Source organism: Podarcis pityusensis (assembly GCF_964106645.2).
Source record: "Podarcis pityusensis genome assembly, chromosome: 9".
Lineage (NCBI taxonomy): Eukaryota > Metazoa > Chordata > Lepidosauria > Squamata > Lacertidae > Podarcis > Podarcis pityusensis.
Genome location: NC_138034.1, coordinates 14,868,201 through 14,883,682, shown reverse-complemented (window position 1 = coordinate 14,883,682; position 15,482 = coordinate 14,868,201). Strand labels below are relative to the sequence as shown.

The 15,482-nt window shown below is 42.1% G+C and overlaps 2 long non-coding RNA genes across 4 annotated transcripts in view; one reads left to right on the top strand and one right to left on the bottom strand.

The window, feature by feature from the left end:
- LOC308485005 overlaps positions 1-15,482 on the bottom strand; it is an 804,356-nt gene that overhangs the window by 88,336 nt on the left and 700,538 nt on the right. The gene's annotated exons all lie outside the window — the stretch shown is intronic.
- Positions 1-15,482, top strand: part of LOC308484962 — a 44,694-nt gene that overhangs the window by 10,574 nt on the left and 18,638 nt on the right. For all 3 annotated transcript variants that reach the window (XR_013990238.1, XR_013990239.1, XR_013990240.1), the window contains exons 2-3: positions 786-936; positions 1,856-1,973. This is a non-coding gene — a long non-coding RNA (uncharacterized lncRNA). The remainder of the gene's footprint in view (positions 1-785; positions 937-1,855; positions 1,974-15,482) is intronic.

Below are 15,482 nucleotides of genomic sequence, written 5' to 3'. Positions count from 1 at the left end.
AAAGTATTGGAGCCTCAGCTTTAGGATCTCTCCTTCCAGTGAGCACTCAGGGCTGATTTCCTTAAGAATGGATAGGTTTGATCTTCTTGCAGTCCATGGGACTTTCAAGAGTCTCCTCCAGTGCCATAATTCAAAAGCATCAATTCTTCGGTGATCAGCCTTCTTTATGGTCCAGCTCTCACTTCCATACATCACTACTGGGAAACCCATAGCTTTAACTATAAGGACCTTTGTTGGCAAGGTGGTGTCTCTGCATTTTAAGATGCTGTCTAGGTTTGTCATTGCTTTTCTCCCAAGAAGCAGGCGTCTTTTAATTTCGTGACTTCTGTCACCATCTGCAGGGATCATGGAGCCCAAGACATGCATTACATTGTTGCATTACATTCTCCATTAAATTATAATACTGTATTTATCACTGTAAAGTAACATCAGACGTGTTAGTCTGGCTGTGTTCTGACTGTATCCGAAGAAGTGTGCATGCACACGAAAGCTTATACCAAGAACTAACTTAGTTGGTCTTTAAGGTGCTACAGGAAGGAATTTTTTTATTTCGACTATGGCAGACCAACACGGCTACCCATCTGTAACTGTGTTCTGACTGTTCTGCACACATACACCATCAGAAGTAGATCTGATTTTTCCTATGGCCCTTTGTCTCTTGCTATGTTGTGCATCTGGTAAAGAGGTAAAATTCCAGCATTTGCCATGAAGTGGGATATAGCAATGCAAAGCTGTTGTTTTTTTAGTGTGGTGTCTGCCCTTGAAATTTTATCGGTATCTTCCAGAAACAGAGCTTGTGCGTGTTCCAATAAAGGACTGGATGGCTGATCTTGCATAGAGATAGATTTATCATGACATGGAGGTGAGCCTGCAATACCATGGGCTTTTCAGATTCGATTTCAATGTCTTTCTTCACTGATATCTGACACCAGAAAGGTACCATTTACCTTCATATTTTCACAATTTAATTAGTTGTTAATATACTGGGATAGGAGGAGATGAAACATCAGTGCAGAAGACAGTGTCATCATTCAAGTTCCAACTTTCTATACACAAAAAGCACCTGGGACCAAAAGAAAAAGAAAACCCACCTTAAAGAAAATCAACTGATTTTTACATGATCCAGTGGTGCAGGTTTAAGTGTCTGTGTTTGGTTTGTGAAAATCAAAAAGAGTTGGGAGAACATCTCAAGAAATCTCTTGGTTTTTGCTACTGGCATGGTTCCCTGTCCCAGCTACTGTGAAAGTCTTGGGATTTAAAACCAACCAACCGTTTGCAACAAAAACTGATCCAGGAAAGCTGCCTTAAGTGTGGTATTCAGGTGCAATGCATATTTTACAGAGCAATCCATATCTGCTTTTCACCAGGCTGGGAGGAGGGGGAGTGAACTTGGTGAAGGAACTCGAAACTGCCAATCTTTCACCAGCCAGCACCTGCTGGGTGATGCCAGGGCAGATCTCCTCCTGCCAGCTCCAAAACAGGGCTTGCTGGGTTGGCCTGGAGTCTATTGTATTGTGAGTCAGTCCTGCTGCCATCAGATGATGGTGTCAGGCCTGATCTGGGTCCAATCACTGCTCTAGCTTCCAGCTGATGTCACAATCTGCCTGCCACTCCACCTTCTACCATGACGATAGTGTATAGCATGGCTGTGGATGTGGTTAGAAAAACATCCCCCTCACAAAAAACCCTATTTGTTTTATGCTTTTCAGGAATCTGTGCTAGTGACATAGCTACTCCCCTCTACACTCCAGATTCGGCATCAGCCATTGTTCATAGCTCTACTAAAATGTCCTATATTTAATAATATAATTAATGATCTACATCAATTCTACCTCTTTTGTTTCTCTTATCTAAGGTGCAGGTGTGTCATTTACATTGCAGATTAGTATTTGCTATAGTGGATTGTCAATCTGAGTTTCTGTCATTCATCAACACTGCCTCGGGCAATCTTCAACGGGTTCTTTCCTTAGCAGGTGAGATTCTGCCTGCTATGTCACACTGACTGTTAAGACAGTAGAAATGGAATAGTAATTGGGCAACAACTTCCTCCTCAGATAGGTAGACGTGGTTCCGACTTTTTGCACTTTCATATATGGGACATAACTTTGGGAAGACTTTTTAATATATAGCACTGAGTCTTCAAAACCCATTTACCCTAAGAAACATATAAACAGCTGAGCTCTATGCATGTTTATTCAACAGCAAGTTCCAATGAGCTTAATAAGAATTATTCTTATTATGAAAATGTGCTGAAGATTTCAGCCTTATCTCTCCCCCCCCCCCATTGCATATTGCCCCCCTATTCAGAAAGTTGTGGCTGTCAAGTGTTTCTTTCCCCGGAGTCTGCTCCCGGGTACTTCATTTGAGTGGACCCCATATGGCAGTTGCAGTCTTAGCCTCCATGAATATTTTTATTGAAATAGGTAAAGGTAAAGGGACCCCTGACCGTTAGGTCCAGTTGTGGCCGACTCTGGGGTTGCGGCGCTCATCTCGCTTTATTGGCCGAGGGAGCCGGCGTACAGCTTCTGGGTCATGTGGCCAGCATGACTAAGCCGCTTCTGGTGAACCAGCGCAGCACATGGAAACGCCATTTACCTTCCCGCCGGAGCGGTACCTATTCATCTACTTGCACTTTTGGCGTGCATTCGAACTGCTAGCTTGGCAGGATCAGGGACCGAGCAACAGGAGTGCACCCCGTTGTGGGGATTCGAACCGCTGACCTTCTGATTGGCAAGTCCTAGGCTCTGTGGTGTTGGTAAAAAATAGTCCCCCCCCCCGAAAAAAAACACACCTTACTTCTACTACTACCATGGCTATTGAGTGGATTGTACCAAAGGTTCCGGCTCTAGAAATTTATTCTCATTGAACATAGCACTTTCGAGTCAGTGATTTTATTCAGGGATGTTGCAAGAGAGAAAAGGGTTCAAGTTCTGCTTGTGAAAAATCACTCCCATTGTGTTCCATGTGCTTCCTCTCAAGGAAGTATGCACAGGGCTGCATTTGTCTTGTTCACACATTAATATTATTATTGTTCTTCTCGTCATGAAATGCATTGCCTGCCCTTCTCAAGAAGGTCCCCGGGTGACCCACCACTGTTTAAAATTTAGAATTAAAAACAGAACATATTACATTCACAAGAATAAGGTGGGCCCCTGAAATCACATATCTCAGTTGTCAAAAGCAAAGGTAAAGAGATGTGTCTTCAGCATTGACCAAAGGTTGTACAGTGAAGAAGTCAGATACAGTAGAACCTCGAGTTGCAGACGTAATCATGGAGGAACGTCTGCAACTCGAAGCGTTCGCATACAGAAGAGCACGCCTGTGGACGTGCGACTGGCAAACCTGGAAGTAACCCATTCCGGTACTTCCGGGTTGCCACAGGACGCAACTTGAAAAGATGTAACCTGAAGTGGACGCAACATGAGGTATGACTGTACAGCTTTGTAGGGAGAGCATTCCACAGTTACGGGGTTGCTACTACCACATATCTTCTGAGGGAGGTGAAACTACCAAGAGGGCCTCCTCTGCTGATGTTAATACCTGAGGGGGTCTGTCAGGAAAGAGGGAGTCTTTGAGATACTTAGGGCCTAGGTCAGCTGAGAGCGTTGAATGTGAGCACCATGAACTGGGCCCATATTACACTGAACACAGGTACAAGCTACACATCTATAAAGGTTTGTGTGAAAGAGTGCACAGTTGTTGTATCTGTGTACACTCACTGAACATAGCACGTGAACACCCCTGTTGTTATCTCACAAACAAAAGTGCGATGGGTGTTTGGTTCCAAGGGATTGCATTTTACAAAGGGGGGAAAGAAGTTAATGAAAAGCACAATCCAAGCTATTTGGAAGCTATGAAAATATTCACTGTAGCCCTGAGTCAAGCACTCCTTCCAACTTTATTTAAGAGTATTTTTATATTGAATTCTAATCACCATGTTTCTCACCTCCTAACCTGCTTGGGAAATAAATAGCATGCTTCCAAAGCACAGGCACCGAGAAAAATTTGCCAATTGTCCATTAGAGGATTATACTTTTGTAGTAGCTGTCATTAGTTGCCCTGTTCTCTGGTTCCTTTCTAAGTGATGTGACATTTCAAAATTGATAGATTGTTGTGAGCACATGTATGCACCATGTTGCCTTGGTTCGTTTGTTTTCAAGCATTACCGAAAAGAAAGAGCTTGATTATTATTAGTTTTTTTAGTCTTTTTTTATTTCTGCGTGCCTACAAAATAGCCCAATAAACAAACATTAGTACAGATGGAAAGCCTCAGAACCATTCTTCACAAATGAATGGATTCTGATTATGGGAGCTTGCCTGTTTTGGGCACAATACAGCAGGTTTATGAAAGATTATGTTGCCTCAGTTGTCTGTGAAGTTTTGGCATTTGGTCCTGATTCTGTTTTTTGTTTGTTTTTGCCTAAGCCTTTGGAGAGCTTATTTGAACAGGAAGCCTTCCATGGCACCACAGCCTTATTGGGCCTATTGATTTATGACTTGCCTTTCTGATTTGAGACTAGTATACACTTGCAGTAGAATGAGATGGTAGAATGGACTGTGATTGTTCAGACTAGGTGGGGTCTTGCCACATTTTAAAACGATCCCTGCTGTAAAAACGAGTATCCAATCTGCCTGCAAGTTGAAGCAACCACAGAAGGGAAAATGATGTAGTGCAACTTTTCCCCTGATGTGCTTCTTTCTAATTGTCAGAATATTGTTACATGGTGGAACATTTTCTTTTAAAATAATAATAATATGTGAACCCTGTTTTCAGTCTGGCTAGTTTAGTCCACTACCTCATTCTGCTACACGTGTAAAGCAGTTCTAAGGCTAAATGATCAATGTATTTATTTCATTTGTAGCTGGCCTCCTTCACAGGGAAGTGTTGCCACTGCTATAACAAACGAATTGTGTTAGAACTGTTCAGTGGAATCAATAATCTGGACCTTGTGTAGATATATATGAGCTTTCCCCACCAAGAATGAGTTTCAAAGTTTTACTGCATAACAGTCTTAAATACTAGTTACATAACATGAACAAAATCACAGAGTTACATATTGCAAACAAGTAGTGTGGTTCAGTCCTTTAACTGCCTTATGCAGTTTTGAAAACTTTCTTCTCTCTGGTCCCAGAGAGAGATCTTAAGCTCGTTCATCATTACAGGGAGTTGCATTGAGAGTTGGAGTCGAACTATATTTGGATGGTCATATGTTCTCCATTCTTGATATATAATCATAACCATATATTTTTATGTTGGATGGTTGATCTCCTCTCTCTGATCCCAGAGAGAGATCCTAAGCTTGTACATCATTGCAGTTATCCTCTGCTACAACTCCTGCTACTAGGCACCTCTGACTTCTCAGGTTTCATCTCCTGCCGTGAGGGCTGCAGCTTGGGTTTCCTGTGATGTGTGGTCAGGAACTCACTAAAATGGAAACACACCTGCTTTCCGCTTTCACCCAGAGTGAAACCTCTTGCTTAAGGTTAACTTCTCTTTATAGCAATCCAAATACAGTGGTACCTCGGGTTACATATGCTTCAGGTTACAGACTCCACTAACCCAGAAATAGTACCTCGAGTTAAGAACTTTGCTTCAGGATGAGAACAGAAATCGTACTCCGGCAGCGTGGCGGCAGCAGAAGGCCCCATTAGCTAAAGTGGTGCTTCAGGATAAGAACGGACCTCCGGAATGAATTAAGTACTTAACCTGAGGTACCACTGTACAATGCATTGAAATATAGCAATTTATGTACTTGCAATTTTAACAGATTGGTCTCAACCCCAGCCACATCACAGGATTGGCAGATATTCAGTTTTTCATCCCTTGCAACCCTTAGCATCTTCCTCTTTCCCCCCTTTAACTGTAGATCATAAGTACCTTTGGCTATGTTGTTTCCCTGTGTCATTTTGTAAAGTATCATGTGCACTAAAAGAACCATATATATTGGTGTGAGGAACCTGTGGAACCCCCACCCACCCCTTCTGGTTTTGCTGGACTAAAATTCCCATTATTCCACCATGCTGGCTGGTGTTGATGAGAGTTCAAGTCCAACTACATTTAGATGGCCATGTGTTCTCCACCCTTGATATATCACTATAACCATATATTTTTATGCTGGATGGTCAGTCTCTCTCCACAGTGATTGATATTTGTACAGCCGCCATCAGCTAAGGTCCTTACTTATATGAGATATAAACCCAATCTCAGACTGGCACACATGTTTGCATGCAAATGCATCTACTGTACATTGGCATAAGCATCAGAGTGCTAACCTTAACAATGTTTCCTCTCCTGGATATTTGTATTTCCTTGTAACACATATATTGCAACTGCAGGTTTACAGAAGGCCTCCACGTGTCAGTGCAGATGTTCCCCAGTAAGGATTTTGATAAAATTCGCATCTTTCAAAAAGAAGTTCTCTACTCCCAGTTTAAAATGCAAACGGTTAAAATGGAAATATCCCAGCTGATTATAGATGGCATTGATATAGCTTATTATAGATAGCTATAAAGAAGTGAGGCAAGGACAGTGAAAGGGTAGATATTTTTTTCCTCAGTGATAAGATAAACCTGCAGGCGAGCCTACCAAACACAAAACCCACCTTTGTCAGACACTGCATAATCCCACACAATACTGCTAGAGCATGACTTTGGTGACAGAATTTCTGGATTCAATAGAGAGGTGAACACTATGCTGATGACCTTGTGTTGGTTAGTGCAAAGTTTCCGTCTTTTTGTGTGTCCAAAAGTTCTGTTTTCTGCATAAATGTGGAAGCAAAAGCAAAGCAACCCACAGTTTTGCTAAATATCCTCAAATGTGTGATCAATGAGGACACAGGCCACCAACCTAGACAGCTTTAAAGGGGGTTTAGAAAAATCCATTGAGGGTGAGGTCCTGATGATTCCAATATCACAACCAGTATGCCTCCGAATACCAGTTGCTGAAATTGTGAGTGGGAGGCGCTCATGATCTGTGTTCTGGGTTTGTTCCCCATGAGGACATCATGTTGGGCTAGGTAGGTCTTTGGTTTGATCCAGCAAAACTCTTCTTAGGTTTTTATGACCTCTCCAGGGCCAGATTTAGGTTTGATGAGGCCCTAAGCTCCTAAAGGTAATGGGGCCCTTTATATGTCCCTCTGTCCTTTGTTAACAAATTGTCACTGTTTTTTGTGTTGAATATATGCTACAGTAAATGGTAATTTATGGACCTAATAGGTATCTAAAGCCATTTGCACATAACAAAATATGTATTTTATCAAAGTAACTGTGGAACTGAAATACAATTAAGAAGAAGTATATTAATAGTGAAACACAATTAAGAAGAGGTACCGATATATTAATAGTGAAATAAATATTAAGCTCTGACTTAAAATGATTTTTTATTCATAACAAACTTAATAATGCAAACACATTGGCATTTGGCAATAACAAAAGTTCCTTTAGAAACACAATTTACGAAGACTCATAATCTAGTCTCTCAAAACTTGCTATAACATGAAATAATAATAGGTGTAAATATATGATGCAAACTACTAATCATTATAAATAGCAGAATGTAGGCACCCTATATATAGAAATAAGCAAACCAGTGATATTTTAAGGAGCAGGCTAGCAGGCGGGGCCCATTACTTACATCATAGGAGCCTACACAACACAAAACACTGTTGCTGTTTGTAGGTTTTATTTTATTTGATTTTTATCTTATATTTTGGAAATGTATATCCAGTTTTTTCCCCCTTTAATTTTTTTGGGGCCCCCAAGAGAGTGGGGCCCTAAGCTATAGCTTGTTTAGCTTATATGTAGATCTGGCACTGGATCTCTCTCAAAAACTGTTCTGATAGCCTGTCTCCAATTGATCATAAATCTGATGCATACATATTTGTTAAAACCCCGAAATGGAAATATGGCTGATAAATACGACCCAGTGGAATGGGTCCGTAAGACAAATTTGCACAGTGTCATGGTTATAACCCCCCCCCCCCATTTTTGTTTTTTGTTTCGTTGGGTTGGGATCAACACACTTCATTATCTTCACCATCATAAAAACAAGCAAGCATAGCAATCATATACGGACAGCATGGTGTGCCACAGACCTTCACAATTTATTGTGTCAAAGGACGTTGTCTAATCCACAGAAGTTCGTAGTCCACTCACAGGCTCCTTCTTGAATTTTTCGCATTGCAGAAATAATGTCCGATAAAAACTATTTTCAGTGATATAGTGCTATATTTCACCTTACAGTCCTTTGTAGCTTGTAGCTGAGCTGAGTTTGTAGCTGAGCTAGATAAACGTAGAAATAGATTATGTTGATCACTGTCAAAGTTAGATGAAATAATTGTATCATATAATAATTCATTGGCAAAAGACTTGTGTCACCTACTAATCAATATCCAAGGTAAGTAGCTAACCCAGGGGTCAGCAAACATTTTCAGCAGGGGGCCAGTCCACTGTCCCTCAGACCTTGTGGGGGGAATGGACTGTATTTTAATAAAAGCACACATTCTACTCATGTAAAAGGCAGGCCCCACAAATAACCCAGAGATGCATTTTAAATAAAAGGACACATTCTACTCATGGACCGTCCGTGAGCTGGATTGAGAAGGCGATTGGGCTGAATCCAGCCCCCGCGCCTTAGTTTGCCTACCCATCAGCTAACCTGTTCCAAAAAAACAGATGGCATCCAATCCTATCATGCATGAAAATCTCCTTGTGTTTGAGTAATGGTCTTGTGAATATGGATATCTGAGGAATTCAGTCTTTGAAGATTCCAATATGAACTGACCTTATCACCAGCTCCTGAACTAATGTGCAGATCAGAAAGGAGCTGTCCACTGAATTTTGCATTCCTGCAAATGTTGTCTCACAGCCCCTAGCTTGAAAAATGTCGAAAAAGTATCTTTTTTAAAAGCATGTTTTGAGGCGAAAAATTAAATTGAAAAAAGAAACAGTTTAAAAATGTGTATTTTGAGAGAATACACTGGGGGGGGGAACTGGGTGCAAATTAATGTGACGATGTGATGTAAACACATTTGAAAGCGACATGGACTGAAAATAGATTGATTTGTTCATCCCTGCATGTAAGCTAACCCACAAGGAAGATGTTTTCACTCTGTGACAATTAGCTATTCTGGTCAGTAATAATTTATCTGTAATTTCTCAGCTGAGTTGCCACCTGAATGAACCATTACTTTATTTCTGGTAAGTTAGACCCTCTATTACAAATCTTCAGGTTACTATTCCGTGTTTATCAATTTGCTCAATGCACAAAAATGATAATGTGTGCTGTGTATCGAAGAGTGTCTAGGCTATTAGGAAGAGATGAAATCCTTTTTAGAAACGCCAACAACTACTGCTTTAAATTGGAATGAATTTCTACAGGGCACGCATATAAGTTAAGCTAAAGTTAATTTAGTTTGGCAGATAGAATATGTAGGAAAATCATCTAAATTTAAGTTTGCATTAATGCAGTTCTTCAAACTTTGTGCATAAAAGTATGAATGAGGTAGGAATTTTAGTATAGGGCTGTTCCTGTGTTCTTTGGCCATTGGGGGGAACAGATGTATGGACACCACCCACAAAATCTCCATCACTGCCCAGTCCAGCACCTGTGTTGAGTGCTAAGATCCAATGTGAAGCTTCTTAAGTGCATTTGGTTCAGTGCACTTAGAAGCCTTCTTTTGTGTCAGAACCCATAGGCCCCTGACAGAACCATCAATGACCAGAGAGAGATGTTGTGGCAGCTCCTCCCCAACCTTTCCCTGGTTTAAAAAAAGATCTGTGTGCTCTGAGGGAAGGCGGAACTGATAGGGCAGCCATTTCCAGACCATGAATGGACCTGAGGGAAAGGAGAAACAAGGGAGCCCAGGCCAGAGAACTTGTGTCATCAGCTCCTGGTTGGCCTGATTTTTCTTCTTCTTTCTTTCTGGAAATAAGTAACATGGAAATGAGCACTAAACTCTAGCTAGATTCCACTATATTTGAAGAAGGCTTTACATTGTGTGAAAGATCACATTGCGAGCAAAAATTAACTGGTGAGCAAACATCAGGAAGATGGAATAAAGCACTGTCTGTGTGCAACCTAACTATTTTTTATGAGCTGGAAAAAACAACACATACTGATGTTTTCCTATCATGGAAAGTCATTAACAATAGCTTACCATGACTGAAAAATATACAAGTGCACTACTGACTCACTCCTGTCTCACTCCACTCTTCCTTGAGTCAAGTATAAGTCATAAATCTTAGCTTACTATGGTATGGAAGCTAATACTCATGGTTTGCTTCTCTCCAGTCAAACCACAATGCTAAACCAATGGGTTTTCTTGGTTCACCAAGGGCCAGTTCATATGACACAATAAACCAAAGCCAATAAAAGGGGTGGAATGGCAAAACACAAATGAAGTGATACAGTGATGCTGCTACTTCATGGTAAGCCATGGTTTATTTGATGTGCAAGTAAGGTGTTAATAAGTGGATGTGTGCCACAGACTAAAAACAGATCAAAAATAATGAATGGTGTGGTTTCGATAAGATTCTCTTTTGGAAAACACACAGGTGGTTGCTCTACTTATGCTGGGTCAGTTTTAGACTAATCTTCCTCCATTTTCTTCTCAGTATATCTCCCCCCCCACACACACTTTGTTATTATTTACTTAGCGTCCAGTACTGGGAAATGTGAAACCTCTGGAACATTTTGCTATCTATGGCATCCCTTGGGCATTTCTCCTAAGAAGGAATCTCCAAATTCACCAAGAATTTTACTCTGGCAAAATTTAGGGACTATCTAGAGATGTGGAGGCATCCCTCCATGGACTTTTAGACATTATGCAGTCACGCATCTGAGGCTTCCCTCAAAAGCCTTGCATGTTTTACCAGAGGAAGAGTTTCCAAATCTGGTTCAGAGTTTGATCTCTGAGTGACGCCTTTCATGGTCTCTTCTGCACTGGCAGTGGGCTTATGCAGGTCATCTCCTGTCTGCAGTCACCCTTTGTTCCCTCTTGCAATAAGATCAGCTTGCCCCACTTGTGCTATTTCTAGTGTTGGCAACTGTGTTTCACCCCAGAATTGAACAGCTGTCCTTTAGAGTACTAGGATAAGCCCCTAAGGGACTAGTAATGACATCAGCCATTTCCTAAATAGCCGGAACACAGCTCTGTTGGAGGGAAGCATTATAGAGATGAATAATCACTAGTGACAAATCCTCGCAATAGTATTTCAACATCTAATTAGGGATGTTGTCACAGCTAGTGGCAGTTCTTCTTTGTAAAGCTTGCATGAGAAGTATCTCCTCTCTCCTCAGCACAAGGCACTGTGGCTGACAGACCAGAAGCAGGTGATGTCTCAGGGGTCAGTGTGCAGCTGCCCAGAACAGTGAAGGAATGATTAAACGTCTTCCGTCTCGGTGGGAAGGATGTTCTCCGACTAATCCTAGTGAGATTTTGCCCTGTCATTCTTTCATTATATAAAAAAAGCAGACTTGTGTACATGATATCTTATCTCTAAAATGGAAAGATCCAATATTACAATGGTAGCTTGCTTGTCTGTTTTTGCATTTTCAATAGAGATTTCAACATATCGTTGCCGGGAAAACTTGGGGAGCGAACAAATGAGCCAAGAGGGAATAATCAGTTCCATCTATATTATCATTCCTCCCTCACAATCTGAGCAGCTTACTTAGAGAATGTCAAACCTTGCCACTAGTGGAGAGCAGGTCTGCCCCCTCCCACAAAAAGCTAGAATGAAGTCATGTGGAAGGGGCACATGGGTGCCCCAATGTGGTGTTGTTGGCATCTGTCAATCTTGAGAGACAATGGAGTGTGCCACCAGGACTGAACTCAAACCACTGGAGAATCGCAGCATGTGGTGTGGCTACAGGGACCCATAACTTGTAACTGCTCGCTCCTTCATTGTTTCTGCTGTATCAGCAGCACCGAAGTAACCCCTCCAAGGCGCTGGCCTAGGTGTATGGAGGTCCTGGGTTGACACACAGCCCATCTTGGCCTCACTGATGCTGTCGGAAGGAAAGCAAAGCAATACATTTGGCACCAGCTTGGCTGCCAGAGTTGCCAGAAGGAGGCATACAAGGTGCCATCTGTCAGGAGTCCAGTTCCTGGCTTGATAACACAGTGAGCGTTGTTAATTAAAAAAGATGCTTTTTTTGTCAAAAGAAACAGATAGCTCCAGATGGCTTTAAGATAGCCTCCGCCATCATCAATCAAGATGACCCTTCTGAGGATTGCTTCTGGCGTGACCAGCAGCAACTGAACTTTCGCTTCATTCGTCTTTCGTTTTGCTTCCTATCTTGCAGCCCTCCCATTCGTCGATACCTCAGACTGAGTGGGTCAGCTCCCTGCTCTACCCCATTCTCTGAGAGGCTGTCTCTTAACTCTTTTCCACCTGTTTGTGTTTCTGGTGAGCTTTGCCCACGTCCAACTTGCTCTCCGCCATTCCCTTATCAGCCGGCATTCCTAGGGGCGGGGGAGTTGGCACTAGCTGATGATCATCCTGCATGGCAGTTAACCCTCTCTGTTCCTGGCTGCTTTCTTCAGTTGGCAGTAATCCTTCCCTGGGAGCTGGCTCATTCATGACACCATCCAACCATCCTAGGGATTCCACTATGGATTTGGGTAGCGTTTACTTCTTCCAGAGATGTCCCACAAGTTGGCAGGCATGGAGTTTCCCTCGGGGTTCACTCCCAAAGCCTTTCTCATGAATGTGTAGAGCCACAAGGCAGCAGAGATTTAGAGTCAGAGTTTTCCTTCTCCTAGAGGGGCTACTTTCCCATCCACTCAGCTGTACAGTGGTACCTCGGGTTACATACACTTCAGGTTACATACGCTTCAGGCTACAGACTCCACTAGCCCAGAAATAGTACCTCAAGTTAAGAACTTTGCTTCAGGATGAGAACAGAAATTGTGCTCCAGCAGCGCAGCAGCAGCAGGAGGAGGCTCCATTAGCTAAAGTGGTGCTTCAGGTTAAGAACAGTTTCAGGTTAAGAACGGACCTCAGGAACAAATTAAGTACTTAACCCGAGGTACCACTGTACACACAGCGAATCAGAGGGGGTAAAGTTGGTATAAACATCTTTGCCATCTGCTCCTCCTCAGCTGCATTTGGCACACCAACCCAGCTGTCCATGCTATGGACTGTTTGGGCTTCAGGGGAGCTGCTGCCTGGGAAGTCTGTGTAGATTTTGTGGGGAGGGGATCATGCTGTTTTAAAGCTTAGCACTGGCCTGTTTGAAAGCCCCTTTAAACATTCTAAACTGTTTTTGGAGATTAAAGGAGCAGCACTGGGAGGGGGAAACCATTGCTAAAATGAAGATTCCTCCCCTCCATTTTAAAAGTGGTTTCAGAGGAAACCACTCTCCTCTCCTGGAGTTAGGGACATTCTCACCACCCATAAGTTGATGGGCCATGAAGGGCATGTCTTGCTCCAGCAAAAGAACAACCAGGAGCTCACTTAAAGTTCCTGATTGTTACTTTGAAGCCCTGCCCTTAACTGCTCCAAACACATCAGGTACGGGGGAGGGGAGGTATGGCATGCCCCAAACAGCCTTGCAGACCAATTGGGGAGGCCAAGTGATCAAAGTTTGCCTCCCCCCCTCCCTGGACTAGAACAAGCCTTGAGCCAGGCAGGTTTGCCCAAGTTTGGAACCAAAGGTGAACAAGCATCAGCCACTTCCTAGAACAAGCTGCAGAACTTATTTCCTGCTGCAGAACTTTAGGTAAGATAGCAGAACTTTGCTGCAGAACTTTAGGTAAGATACCTTGACCCTTTTACCCAACTTATTTTCCTTACGTCTTCATTCTGGTGATGGTGAATTGAAAAGACATTTAACAGTGTTGAAGGCATAGATGTTTCAAGAACAGATGTTTCAAGAACCTTGCTAGATAAAAGGGACAGAAGTTTCTCATTTTGGCTCTGGAGCAAAGTGTGCTTATTGAAAGCCCCAAATCTGGTCATAAAATCGGTCTGCATCTATATTCTGAGTTTAAAAAGAAGGGTGCCAAATGCTTTTTGATATTCTTGTTTGGGCTTAAAGGCCTCATGTGGAGAGATGTCGCAATTCCCGACAAATGCAATTGTACTTTTTACCACAAGTTGAAAAAAATAACAACCCATATTTCTCAGACACAATATGTATGTAGACACATGCAGAGCCATGATGGGAACCTTTAATTTCATATATTTATACATTTGAACTTCAACTTGTTCTTCAGGTTCTTCTGGAAAATAGACTTGGGCCTAATCCTCTGTTTTTAACAGCAGGAAGTGCTAATTGTTGTGGGTTAAAATGTAGCTCTAGAAGCTACTTCTTAGTGACCCTCACTTGGTTCATGAGAATATTGCAAAAATAATAATAGATATCCATAAATTCCCATAATACCCCACAAAAGCAGTCCGCAGCAGAAGCACATTCGGCAACAGAGTACTGAAATAAAGTCTTCATAATGCACTGCGGCCTGACAAGAAGGGGTTTATAGAACTAAGACTTCAGGGTGAAAAGTCTTTCCCACTTCCTTTGCTAGTTTTTAACTTGCAGAATGTCCTTAAAGGTGAACTTAGATCCTTGCCTACAGTTTAAAAATTCAGCCATATGATCAGCCGTGAAGGGGGGGAAATGTTTCTGTTCATGGACCACTGCATCTTCACGGAACTCAAAACTTTCACTGACTGAGCCTTTATCCAGAGTTTGTTTATATTGTTTCCATCCCTGTCATTCACATATCAAACCACAAATAGAGCATAGACTGCATGCAATGGGAACATTTCAAAGTTTTATATTCTTTAAGGGGGGAGAGACAGGATGAAGAAAGAAGGCAAGCTTTTTAAATTTTATTTTCAAACATGCACGCTGGCTGTTTTTCTCCTAATAGCTTGTTACGAACTATTAAGATAAAGCTATTATGGGTGGAATTGTGCGAAGGTAACTGCTTGCCAGATAGAACGGCCACTCATTTCCTCCCTCTGCTCTGTTTAAGGGTTGTCCCAAGAAGATTTGGGGAAGGTATGAAGGTAACACAATTTGGTTGAATCAAGCATTAAAAAATAAAAATAATGAATGTTGTTAGGTGAATGCATCACCAATATTCCTGTATGGTTTTTGGAAAAGGGCTAAAATGTTGATTTCTCTTTCTTCAATATATTTCAAGTATTTAAGTTATATACAACATTCTTCCAGGATTTGGACATGGGGCAAATAAGCAAATTCTATTCCTGTTTCCATTTTTCTTCTGAGTTTGCTGAAACCCTACTTGCAGTTGCTGAGCCTTCCATCAATAGAAGCCAACTACTATTAAAGACCAGGACGCGGGTGGCGCTGTGGGTTAAGCCACAGAGCCTAGGACTTGCCAATCAGAAAGTCGGCGGTTCGAATCCCCGCGATGGGGTGAGCTCCCGTTGCTTGGTCCCTGCTCCTGCCAACCTAGCAGTTCGAAAGCACGTCAAGTGCAAGTAGATAAATAGGTACCACTCCGGCG